The 13847-nt window shown below is 38.7% G+C and overlaps 1 long non-coding RNA gene across 2 annotated transcripts in view; it reads right to left on the bottom strand.

Moving 5' to 3' along the window:
* The window catches only part of LOC137483531 (uncharacterized), a 70468-nt gene extending 57055 nt beyond the window's left edge, over nt 1-13413 (bottom strand). The window contains exon 1 of one of the 2 annotated variants that reach the window (XR_011004502.1): nt 13059-13413. This is a non-coding gene — a long non-coding RNA (uncharacterized lncRNA). The remainder of the gene's footprint in view (nt 1-13058) is intronic. The other variant, XR_011004501.1, reaches the window with a different exon arrangement.
* Between the last annotated feature and the right edge of the window lie 434 nt (nt 13414-13847).

Here is a 13847-nt window from a genome sequence, read left to right as displayed (position 1 = left end):
GATCAGAGAACTGAATGCAAAAGGAGGTCATGGTATTTATTTTGACTTGCACAGGAGAATTTTCATGATGATTTTATGTCTTCATTGACAGATCTGTAATTACCTTCCAAAAGATGGCATGAAATTAATGAATCAAAGGGGAGAAATAGTGTTGAAAGCACCTTGGAAAAAACATCTGAGACTCAGGTAACTGGGTCAGGCAAGCCATGTGGGTGATGCTCCCCACAGTCTCAAACCCTTAAGGGTTAATACTGCCAAAATTTAAATGATGAGCATTTCTTACCGAGCTGATGGAGGATCAGACTTCATTATTAGGGGAAATCAGATCTCTTTTTAGGGCTAAAGACAAACAAATGCCTTTATCCAATTTAGTGGTAGCAACAAGAAGTCATTCTTTTGTGAATTGTCAATTAACATCCTCTTATGTAAACCTCTCTTCTAATTAGAAAATAAATTTTCTAATTTATTAGAAAATAAATATCCATTTGTTATATCCCTTTGCTTCAACATCAGACTCTTTCTTCCTATAGGAGACAAATTGTCCACTGAGCTCCAGAAAAATCGTCTGAGTTAGAATACAGGTACTGCAGCACATTGCCCTATCTCCCCTATCCTTTGATCCCAAATCCTGCTAGAACAATTCATATTAAAAAGCTTTCAGTCTTCTACAAAGGATGTTGGCTACAGGTAGCAATGGAAAACAAACACCGCTGCACTTAACTAAAATGAAAATGCTTTATTTGCAGTGTTACCAGACAATCATTACATTAAAAGCATTAAATTTGAAGCTTTTGTTATATATAGCTCTGTGTTCACAAAGAAAATTAAAAAAAAAAAAAAGAGAAAAAAACACAGCTCACTTTTTGGCACAGAACAAACAAAAAAACGCTTTCTGTATGAACTGGTGAAAGTTCTGTTATTTTTAAACACCTTTTTCTGCTGTAAATTTCACTCTGATCCTTCTCACAAAAAGGTTTCCTACTAAGAGGTCCACTGCCATTCAATCTGCATGAAACTACAAATGCATTACTAATTGAGACAAACTTTCAAGTGACAGTTTACAAATTAATTTGCACTTTTCTATGATAGTTTTATATTAATTAAATGCATCATATTAATTAAGTCAAAATTAAATTAGCTCTTAGAAGGAAAAGTTAAAATTAATTACTCTGTGGCATGTTCCATAAAATTCATCAAGGAACTCTGGACTGAACTTTACCCATATTACATCATATTATACTGTTAATAAAGATGAAGAAATATCTGGTAAGAAGTAGGAGGTTTAAATCATAGAAGGCATGGTAAAGTTCATGTGACAAAAAGAGTTAGGGCTTAATTCCTGGTTGACACAAACATGGTTATTTGCTCAATGAAATACCAGTAAGAAATTGAGTAGATTAGGTAGGCTTAGGAGAAGGGTCAAGGAGATTAAATCCAAAGCCTTGCTGCTTCCTCACACGACAGCTCACCTACTAAATCTGGTTGTTTTCTGCTTGTTAGCACAAACCACACAAAACTCCTCAGGGGTCTTTGCATTCCCACAAAACCAAGAAATATCCATTGTGGATAGTTCCACGGAAGAAAATACTGTAAGAGGAAGAAAAGTAATCAGGACGAGGAAAACACCCAGCAATATTTGGTATGAGGTGTGAGAGTATCATACCAAGAGAACAGAGGGAAAATGAGTAAACTATAATTATTTGAAAGACAACTCCAACCCAGAGGGGCTAGAGATTGCTGTTCACATGCAGGACTGCATCTTACCAACACTTTTTTCTACTCCAGCACTGAACAGGGAGCTGCACTGGCAGCTACCATAACATTCCCCCTGCACACTCAGCATTAACTGGCCAGCAGCTCTGGTGATTGCTGCCTCTTGTCTGCTGGTGGTTTCACTACACTTTTAGCTCATTTAACCTAAATAAATTCTGTTCCCCCCCAAAATGTCACAAAGCAATAATCTTGTTTCAAGTGTGATTCTTTAATTCAGAGGTTTGAGAATTCTTGTACCTCAAAATTTCTAAATGTCTTGTAGGTTTGAGTCTCAAATGTCAAGTTTTTCATTGGCATTGATATGATGACATTCTCAATGGATAACTTTAAATTTCTTTCAAATTTGTTTCTTACAGAAACAAATTCAGAGATTCTCTTCCCTCGTTACATGGAATATATAAGAAGAGGATCTGCAGAAGTGAATGGAGTTGCAGTGGTGAACTTCAGACAGAAAACAGGGAGAATGGCAGAAAGGATTTTAACTGACTTCACCTTCAGAACAAACAACACAATCAAGAGCATTTTCCAATATAAGATCCATAAAATTTAGGACACAGACATTTTGGACAGTACTCAGTGTACTTATACAGCCTCATTTATTACCTAATCTTTCATTACTTGAGTTCTACAGGTTATTAAAAAGAAGGAAAAAAAAAAAAAAACAAAACATAGTGAATCCCACAGAGAGCTGAAATACATCAGGACTTGCCAAAAATCACAATGAATCGTGATAGAAAAGGACAGGGCATGGGAGCCATGAAGCATGTTACATTTGATCTCTACTAGTGATGAACAAACAGCATCACCTTCACATCTGGACAGCAGTTACCAAGCTAAACGAGTTAAATGCTACATCCTGGATCCTCTTTGACCGATGGCACAGGAAAACTGCTGACCCTCCTGGCACAGAGCACCTGGGGGCCAGGACTGAACACAGGAATTATCCATAGCCAGTGCTTCAGAGGAGGAAAAGGCAAAGCAGGCCCAGCTCCCTGTCACAGCTCAGCCCCTGCCCAGTCCTGCTGGCTGCCTGGACAGTTTGTTTAAATGTAGATTAGTTATATTACAATTTCTATTCCTCTCCTAGCAGATGCATATGCATTTGCCCTGTGTGACCAGAGGAAGATGAGACCATCCTATTGCAAACTAATCTGGTGCTGCGTACACACTTCTGGAGAGGAAAATAAATCACTGAAGTGTGACTTCTGGGTAATATAGATGTGTTGTTCCCCTTAAAGAACAGAAGTACAAACACTTCACATTCTGGGTGATCGAATGATACCCTTGAAAAGAAAACTGCAGCAGAGGATATCCAACAGAACTAAGTATGCTGAATGTTAAGTGCTCTTCCATCTAAATACAGGTAAAAGAACAGTTGCTTGGCAGCAAAAATTCATTTTAAAAAGGAAACTGAGATATCTTCAACAATTTTTAACAATGTATTTTCTCACTTCTTATGACAAAGGATTTTTCAGAAGCTCAGGCATCCATTTTTCTGATTTATTTCCTGTCCATCACAGGTACCTTTTCTATTTTGACAGTGTAAAACTGATTACAAATGATGGACCTCTGACATCTATATATCTGTTGTAAAGCAAAGCAGGCAACCTCTCATATGTGTATTGCAAATATTGCTATTCCTTACACATTAATACAGGCAGGGATATGTGTGAAGTTTACAATAAAAAAATGTATAATCCCTATGAGTACTGTGAGCATGGCTGACAAATCACATGTTACTCCAAGAATACCAAAAGGCTTCAAATCAATATTCATAAAAATGCCTCCTTTGCCTCTTTAAAATACACCTTTAAATAATCCAGACACAGAGCCCGTAAATAAATGCAATATTCTTCCAGTCAGACAAATGGCAAACTTGAATTACTTTGTTCTTCATCTTCCCACCCATCTACTTAATTTTGGTTTTTCTCTGTATCTTACAAAAACCTAACCTATTTTTACTGAGGTTTCCTCCAAACTGAAGATAAGCACTTTTTTGGGCTGACTTTTTACTTAAATGGATGATAAGGTGAAAAGTTCAATTAGAATGCAATCATGTCTGGAAACAATATATGGTGATCAGAAGATTAAAATACTGAACTCCCCCAGTTTATCCAGAAGACAGCTCAGGGTTGGGCTGATCACGTTTGCCATTTTCTGTGTAAGATGGTTATAGCAGCAGCTCTCACTGCGGCACAGGGGGGCACAATTTTTGTATTTCCTGAAACCAGCAAGGTGTGTAGCTCTTAAAATACACTCGTTGGCTAAAAGGCTGGGGTGCCTAAAATCAGCTGTAAGCATAGAAAGAAGCAACTTTGAAATTGTCAGCTGGAGGTCAAAGCAGTTTGATTAAGGAATGCAATTATTATTTCCTGTTACCCTGCAAACAACAGAATTTACCAGAGCACTTTGTCATCAACACATGTACTACAAACAATAGGAAATGAATCTATCTATCCATCACTGATAAACAGATCTAGTGCAGATCTATTTTGTCTTGCTCGTAATTACAATGCTCAGAACATCCTCCCCTTTTGCACATGCCATTATTCCATTTGCCTCACTGAATTCTGTGCTTGGCTTGGAAATTAAATCAGGTCTTGAATTTGAAACCAGGACAATATTGAATCCCAAATCTATCAAAAAGTGCTGTCTCCTTAACTGAGCAAAAATTTCCATTTTCCCCTCAAACTATTAATATTAAGATACAATCACAAGAATGTAAAAAAAAGGCTGAGCTGAGCTTTAGAATATATCTCTTTGCTGAATAAGTGACAAAAAGTTAAAAGCAGTAATTTAGGAAACTTAAATGTGACAGTGTGTGATAGATGTGAGTTGGCAAGGCAAGAAAATGAGAAACATTAAAATCATATATTAGAATAGATCAAGCTCTACATACCAGTTTATGTCAGCAAATTTCTTTTGATATGTCAAGTCCCTATAGGGCTGAGATTCAAGTATACTTTGAAGATGTATTTTAAAAGGAATATGTTTATGTTTAGAAACTTAATAAGATCATGTATGTATGGAAGGCAAAGAAAAATAAAATTGAATGTAATATTGTTATGTTCACTGCAAGGTTTCCCACTGTGTGGTATTTCTGATGTTTTTCATGTTCTTAAAAACATTTCAGATTCTTTTACTGATATAGTCTTCTGCTTTCTCAGGTACCAAATTGAACGTTGTAAAAGGCCATATGGGATTTTATCCCCAGCCATTGCCTACCAAAAATTATACCAAGTCAATGAATTGCAGCTTGGTCAAAGGACATCAAGCAAATTGAATTCAGGCATGCACCAGGTCCCCCAGGATGCTGTCAAAGGCTTTGTCACTACTAGCAGGGGAACAAAAGCCATGTTCTAGTCAACACTGAGACAGACATTTGCAGGCGGGCTGGATCCTTCTCCCTAGCTACAATCCATAATATCATTGAACAGAAGGTCACTCAGCTATAAATAAATAGATTTGTACATTGAATCCTTGCCACCACTCCATTTTAAATACCACAGTGTGGACTGGCAATTAGATGGAATAGCAGTGGTTCTGCATCTGAGCTGCTCTCATTAAAACCAGAACAAGGACTGTCACACATCAACATCACTATGGGGGGTGCCTTCTTGGCACCAGTCATGCAGGCCAAATGAAAGCAGGGATGGAGCATGAGCAGAAACTTGGTAGTCCCAAGTCTGAAAAAGAAAAGGAGAGTGAAGTGCTGTCAGCCATGTGCAGCTGAGTTTCTCGAGCACATCAGGGCAGAATTAAAATCCTACTATTCCAGCCAGAGAGAGGCCTCTACCAGCAGGAGGAGGCTCCAGAATTTGTGTCTGCTCTCTACAAATAGTGTTTGCAGCACCAGTGGTGCTACCAGTGCTACTGTAAAGTGCCTCCAAGATGTGTGATAAGATGCAGACAAACAGGGAAGCAAAATACAGTGAATGAGATGGTCATTCCCCTAACAGCACAGGAGGTTGGCAGCTGGAGCCAGAGAACTCATTTTATTGACCTCTACTGAGCTGCTCGTGCTTTGGATCATTCTGGAGGGTACTTGGCATCCCAGGAAACTGTAAAACACTGGCAAAGCCCTCACCCTGCCCTAGCGTGGTGCCTGTCAGATCCAAGGGGTGCAGGTGCTCCCAGATGGAGGGCTGTGCCTCCATGGCACAGTGGCACCAGCAGGGTTTTCACACAATGCTCCCGCATCTTTGGCCGTGGAACATAATCAGGTGTGATCACATGTTTGCAGTCACAGCAAGATTATTGGATTCCCTCACTTCTCTTTCCCTCTAAATGAAGGGCTCGATTCCCCTGCTGGCACTACACAAATAAACCTCCTGCTGGTGCACAAGAAGGTTTATCGTTTACGTGGACACGCAGAGAATCAGGGATGATGGGAAATGGCTTTCTTCCTCCTGACTGAGAGTCGATCCACACAAAGCCATTCCAAAGACTGATGTTTGATAGCAATAGAGAAAGGCACAAATGCTTAAATGATTCTGAATCAAAGGTGAGCCAAAGGTAAATAGCATCTAGAATGACAGGGTGGACCATCTACTCCCTCAGCAGCCACCCAGACCCAGCTGCGTCTCCAAAGCCATCAACACAAGTGCCTGTGGACTCTGCCAGGAAGCCAGATGCCATTTTCTGGAAAACTGTGTTCTGTAGCTTGGCATCTGGTAATTGTGATGTCCAGCCAGAAACTGTGAGAGGAGGAAAATATATTTTCTTCAGTAAACATTACTTCAGTGAACAACAAGCAACTGATCACCCCCATTTAAAAATGTCACTCTAAAGAAAGAAACATAAAAAGGCAGGAGGAAAGAAAAAAAAAATACAAAACACCATCCAACCCACAGAGATTTTATTAACACACAAAATGAAATATTTCCTTGCACAACAAATATGATAAACTCAAGCTTCCATTTATGAGCTCTCATAAATGATACATTTTTAGGAAGGTTTTTTCAAGCATCTGTAGAATTTGTTCAGTTCTTTGTTTTCATCCAAATAGTCTATTGGCAATAGGGGGGAAGGTTATGAGACAGTTCTGCTTACCACTTTCATGGACCATCACCTCCCCCTGCCAACCCCTCCCCAGCTTTGATCTAAAAATGTTGCAATCAGCAGACCACTAGGAAGCCTTCCAAACTCCACAGTTGGATAACAACCAACCCTCCCTCATCTGCTGCATGTTGAAAACTCACACAATTCAGGAGACCAGGATTTTTCTGTGTTGTGGCTGGAAATCAGAAAATTCTATGCAAAAAGCCAAAGGGGGGATTCTCTTCTGCAAGTTTCACTGACTGAAAAATTAGCCTGTTTCCAAGCCTGAAGGCAACCCTACAGTTACTGATAATCCTTTACTGCAAATGAAGTGTCCCTCAGTGTATTCCACCACCACAGGCTCACACCAAGCCTTCATCCATCACAGATAAATGATAAAAATTAGATGGTCATAAAATTTTCCTATGAACTCCATCAACAGTGAATTGCAGATTTGCTTATAAAAACTTCCAACTCCACCGTAATATTCAAACTTAGGTTAAAAAATAAATCTTACCACACTCTCTCTGGGAAAACACTCCCTGCAAAGCAGCCAAAACCTTGACCAAAAGGTATTTCCTCATGTTTAATTAATAAATATTTTTGTGAATTTTAAGAGCAAAACTGCAGCTCTGGCAGCAGAATTGTGCAACATCAAAATCTGCTTTGTCTCAGGAGCAGACTGTCAACTGGGCTGTGAGTCAGTGCCATAATTTTATTTCCAGTGCTGGTCTAGCTAGCAGAAAAGCAACCTAAGCCAGCTCTGCTCCTGGTGTGTGTTGTTCTCAGGTCACCTTGGCTTAATAAAGCATCTGCAAGGAAGGGGAGCCCAGGGCCAGGCCTCCCCCACCTGGGGGGAAGGACACTGATTTCTACTCTGGCTCCTAAGCCCTGAGGAGCAAACGGCTGCACCGCCTCTCTTGCCGTCATGTACAACAAGATTTCTCAATATCGGAATGTAAATCACCTTCCATCTTTTCTCTCCTACATGACATTTGAAACCTTCGTTCAAAGCCTCATAGAAAGTGTTGTTGATCTCTTCAGGCTTTGAATCAAGCAAGGATATTTCCAGTTATAAATATTTCTGTCTAAAATATTTTAAGTAAAACACCAGATCAGTAAGACTAGCTCTTCATAAATTTATTAGAGTAGAATACGAAACATGTTCTCCTTAATTTGAAAAAAAAGTGAAAATTCTTTTCTGATCTTTCTGCATTTTCCACATAGTTTGCTGCACTTGCAGTCAGAAAGAAATCTGTACATCACTGCTGTAAACTATAAAATATTTAGAAAACAAAGATATCCTTTAAACTGGAACTCTAGATCGTGCCACTTCTTATACAGCCAGAGCCAAACTACACCCTGGGAAAGTGTCAAAATTATTAAAACCTATCAAAACATATCAGACTGCAAAATGAGTATATTTCTGTACATGGGATTTCAAAAAATCATTCAGAAACAACAGCTAACACCACACCAGAGCCTGTTATACACAGACATACAGAGGCTGCAGAACAGCAAATGCCACCAAACATTTCTGCCATGAGCAACCACACAAGTACAGGTCTTACAGTGTGAAGTTTAACACAGGACACCAAGTTCAATTCAAGGACCTCTTGTTCCTCAGTTATTGAGGAATAAAGTTGAATTTAAGCATTCATCTCACTCCATGTGTAAAAGTTCTAGTTCTGTCATTTGTAATGAAGTTGCCTAACAAGGGATAAAAGATTATTGGCAGAAAAAGACAACTGCAGTGCATTAAGAGCAGATTAAGGTTGTAAGAAAAAGCAGTGGCAGGAAGAAAATTCACTGTTAAGGGGAAAAGGCTCCATATGTCTTCTAACACCAAGATACAACTGGGGGCACCGAGGAAGTCATTAAGGAGAGACCCCATTGTGTGCTGGAATTACCAGACATATGGCACGTTTTCCCTAAACTGTGGATTTTCTTGATTACCTACCATCAGCACACAATTCTAATGTTTTCCAAAAGCCAGTTTTTAAGGAGCAAAAACAATAACCTACAGCTACACTAGAAATGCAAGGAGCATTGTATTGTCTGCCTGTCTCCCTGAGACAAACCAAGCATGGTAAAGTTCAATAATATCCATGCAACAGTGTGGTGCCAGAGCTCGAGCCACACTGCCAGGAAATGAAAGAGCAGTAACAAACTTTGCTCTATTCCATGCTTCCCATCTAATTTAGGACAACTTCTAAATTTTAAGCAGTCTGTGGAGATGAAAGTCCCTGATGGTGAAACCACTGTCATCTGTCTGGTGAGGCCACACCTAACTTGAGAGGGAACCAAAGCTTACAGTGACATTTGAATTGGTCACCTAAACCCCTGATAACTCCCCTAGGAAGTGCTGGAAACATCCGCTGCCCTTAAATGCTGACATAATCACGTAAAAACAATTAAAATTCCATGCCCTGGAGAGGCACATTTATTAAACAGCCATCTAGTCTTTTAGACTGTTGGATCTCCCAACTCAAGCCACGCCAGCTTTTCCAAGGAGCTCAATTTTATTACCACAGCATCAAATGTGTAAGGGGTTATCTGTCATGCAGCAAACGTGCTGTGGTAAAACAGGGGCTTGGCCACCATTCAGTGACTCCTCTGGATTCAGTGCTTCACATGGTGATGATGCCACAAATCCCAATAAGATCACACAGTGAGGATAACTGGGATGGAGATGGCCTACCCATGGCAAATTACCTGCTTAGCAACACCCAATAAAATCAGAATTCACAGCTGAATTAATGAGTAGCCAATAAATACAATGTCCATAAATACAATATGCTTCATATTACCATATCTTTTTTGTGTGAATCCCTTTTACAGCATATATTATTTTCTACTCATTTGGGCAAAATCTATTTCCATCTATTCCACTAATATTGTATTAATAATCTTTTAGCACCATTTTAATTTTTAAGCAAATTAACATAATGAACTACACTTGAAAACTATTCACAATTTCATTAAGATATTTATTTCAATTTGGTAATTGAATTCATAAGTCTACAAAATAATCTATTAAAAAAAAATTGTATTTCCTGGCATGTCCTTCTTACTTAAATAATCTAATCTTATTGAAGTCAAAGGTTCACCCTAAGGACTGTGAGTCACCGTAAGGATCTGACCTGAGGATAAAAACCAATATTTCAGACTGTAAACCAGTCATAATCTGTGACACAGGAGCCTTTAAATAATGGTGAGGCCTCCCACATGGCACGTCAGACCTTCCTAAGGCAGCTACACTACCAGAATCACTTCCAGCCCCTCAACGTAGAAGCTGAAATGCTGATTTAACTTTTTTTTTTTTGCGGTATGATGAATGCCAAGTTGGCTCCTAGAGAGGCACTGCTGATCCAAGCAGAATTACCATGTTTAAACTGAATTTGAGCTAAATGTCTTCCATGCCTTTGAAAAGCTGTCTCTGTGAGTTTCTCCCCTTTCAGGTGTGTGTGATGTTGGGGCATGGTCTGAGTCCAGCACTCCCTGACCAGTTTCTTTTAAGCTGTTCCACACATGGAAGGTGTAATGTTCAAAATCAATTGTACTCTCCTGATGTTACACGGGACTTGGTTTGCAGCCAGCTCAAAACCCTCTGAAATCCTTGTTAAATGTTGAGGTTTTATACTCTCTGTTGGCCTGAGCTCCTGATTCACTCTCCCCATGATGGTCTGGCCAGCCCAGGGTGGAACAGTTGCACCTCCTGCTCCCACCCAGCCGTGCAGAGCTAAAGAAAAACCACATTTTGGCAGCTCCCAGGTGACAGCTGTGGTCAGTCACACCCTGCCTTGTTCTCCAAGATCTATGGGCACCTCACCCCCTCTTTCTCTGGTAGAGTTTATTCAGTGAGTCACATTCACCCTCAGAGGGTTTAGTCAGTCAGAGACTAAAACATTACTTTTAATGTCCTATTCAAATTTACCAAATGTTAATTTAAGGATACATGAGAAGTTGATAGAAAATTTTGGTCATCATTTCTTCAGGAGGTCAAAAGTGGCCTGAAAATCCTTTAGTGAAAAACCTTTCTTTTCATGTAACCATCTATGCACACCTTAATTTAGAAATGTCAAGTGCATTATGGTTTTTTCATGATTTTGCTGAGGACACCTTGGAGGACTTAAATCTACGAGATGAAAATTTTAGTGTCTTTACCAGGTTTTAAAACAGCATAAAATAGCCTGCAAAATGACTCCATACAATCTCATGTTAAAAAGCTTATTGGGGGAAGAAAAAAAAAAAAAAAAGCAAACCACAGGTTCTGATTTTTTAATCTTACTGGAAAAATCTCCCTCTCAAATAGAATCACAAGATTCAGTTTTCAGTCACTGATATCTCACAGTCTTACCTGTTCTTTAAATGTAGCTATTTTCAAGGATAAATACAACAAGACACAATAAACAAATAAGAAACAATAAACAAAACAGAAATAAAAAACTTTGCAAATAGATCTTGGAACTTTAATGTTATGAGTGGACAAAAAAAAAAAAAAATCAACACCTCCCCTTCTCTCTCCTTGGGAACACACTTCTCTGTTCCCGAGATAAGCCTGAATAAGAATTGCTGCTCTGAAACCTCTGTAACTTTGTGGCAGTTTTGACTTGGAATCACACATTTGTGAAGTCATCAGGCTGCTGCAAACGCTGCATGTGATTAGCTGGATTTAAAGCAGCTTAAACTCCACACCCACAGAATCCTTCTGAGTCTTCACAGGTATAGAATGATACAGGTACCAAATCACATCACAAATCCTCTGGTGGTGGCTGCTTACACCACAAAAGGAAATCTTGTGGGAAAGTAAGAGCAAAAGACAGATTTTGTTTGATTTTCCTACAAAACATTATGAAAAGGTTAAAATTAACTTTTCATTTAAGGACAAGATTGATGATAATTGCTCAGAAGAAGGTATCTGTAAGCAACACTGACCAAGAGGGGAAATTAAGAAAACCACAAGCCTATGTTTATGGTAATTTCTTCTCTAAATGTAATGTCCTAATGAAGCATTAATTTGTCATAGAAATGAGATTCTCATGACAATCTTTCACTGGGGACTTGAACTCTAACCAAAATATGTGGTCACTTTTACTGTTCCTTTCTCTGTCTTATTTGAAGCCTCACATTCTCCACCCCAGCAATAAGATTCCCAAGGGCTTGTTCTCCCTCTGGTAGCTTTGGTAATGCTGGTGTAAAAAATCCTCCTAATTTCCTAATAAATTTTGAAGCCCATAGCTTAGGCAATACAATAATGACAATTGACAACATCATCATAATATTAAAAGCCAATTTCTATAAACTACCATTCTCGCAGTTTCTTTAGATACCTGACAATATAGAAAGTTAGGGGTTGGTTGAGTGTTTTTTTAAATACAAAAACATTGAAGTGTTCAAAAATTAGTGGAACAGAGTGCAATAATTTGATATTCATCTCTCTGCTCTCAGTACCCATCTCACAAGGTCATGATATAAACCAGCAGCTCCAATCCAACGAGATACAGAAATTTGTCTCCTGAGCCCAATCAAGGATCTGAAAAGCAGCTTCAAAGATATTCTTGAGCTGAAGACCCTTACTTACTTTATTAAAACGAAGAGAAAAAAATTCCAAACTTTCAATTTTAATGGTAATAGGGAAAAAAAGGCAGAGGCTGAAAGAAGTAGTGCAATACTCTTTTTCTATGACAAGTTTAAGTCCAGTCATCTTAGTTTTAACCATTAAAAAAAACAAAACCAAAATATCTTTTAACTGTTTGTGAGCCACTAATTAATAACTGATTGAACTTGCATGGATATATCTGGCTGAAAAGAAAAAACAAAACCCAAAAAACTCTAAACTGTTAAAAAGCCTGGTAATGTTTGAGTAGCAACAACAGGTGAAAAGCGACACTATTTTATCTACCAATGACACAAATAGCCTCAAATATCTCTTTTTTTACCACTTTTCTAAACACCAAAAGAACAGTGAAACTGTTGAATAGCACATCTCAAGACTCAGATCTAGAGGATGTGCAAGTTCACCTCAATGATAACAGCTGTTTTCAAGGTGAAGTTACTGAAGGATAACAACCCCAAAAATAGGTTAGAAACTTCAGGTAGAGCTGCCACACAATTTACCAAAGGGTTTCTCTCTAACACCATATCTACTCATTGTAGTTTTCTTTACATATTTATTTAAGGACACTGTACCACAGAAATAAAGCAACAACTATAGCCTTGAAGGAAAAAAAAACATCAAAAACTTACCAGTTTAGTTTTAGGTCATGAAATGTCTGGACTGGAGGAGGTGTGTCCAGCTATTTACAATTCCATTTAGCTGAATAAAGCAGAAGAGGAGATCTTGCCTGCTATTGAATTTCCCCAAGTCTTCAGGGCTTTTTCTCCTGACCTTTCCTTAAGCTCGCGTGACTTCCTAAACAACCTTGTGCTGAAATTAATATCTAGCAACAAATCTCTGAAAAATTGTAAAAAGATAAAAGCAGTATTTCTCTGAAGAGCTGGGGCAAGAGTTCAGAGGGAGCAGGAGACAAATAAGCTCCTGCTCAGACAAGGTGCTCTTGATTATCATCAGACAATGGCAGCAGCCTCTTCTGATAAGCCACACCTGAATGCAGCCTTATCTCTTTGCAAGTATAATCTCTTCCAAACCTTTTTCCCACAGACAGAAAATGGGCAAGTGTCTCTCATTGTTGGATATCAGGAGAAACAGATGCCCACACAGAGAGAGATCCACAAGTTAACCTTAAATTTTGATACTTGGGTATCTTTCCCACTAGGGCTTTCCCACAGTACAACAAAATCACAATATTTTGCACTAGAATAAATGATAGCAGAGTAGAATAGGAGTATAAACTACGAGAACAAGGGGCAGAGGGAGAGCTGGGCTAGTCAAAATGATACAAAAATTTCATGTCTTGGATAAAAACATTTCACTCATTGTTTGATGTTATACCAGTCTTGTAAGGAAAATTTTCAAATGTTTTTAATCACTAATATTTTATGAAAAGGAGTATGCATTTCTATGATCATAT

The sequence above is a fragment of the Anomalospiza imberbis genome, chromosome 16, assembly GCF_031753505.1.
Source record: "Anomalospiza imberbis isolate Cuckoo-Finch-1a 21T00152 chromosome 16, ASM3175350v1, whole genome shotgun sequence".
In the NCBI taxonomy this organism is placed as follows: Eukaryota; Metazoa; Chordata; class Aves; order Passeriformes; family Viduidae; genus Anomalospiza; species Anomalospiza imberbis.
The sequence above is the reverse complement of the archived record's forward strand: the minus strand, read 5'-3'. Positions and strand labels throughout refer to the sequence as shown.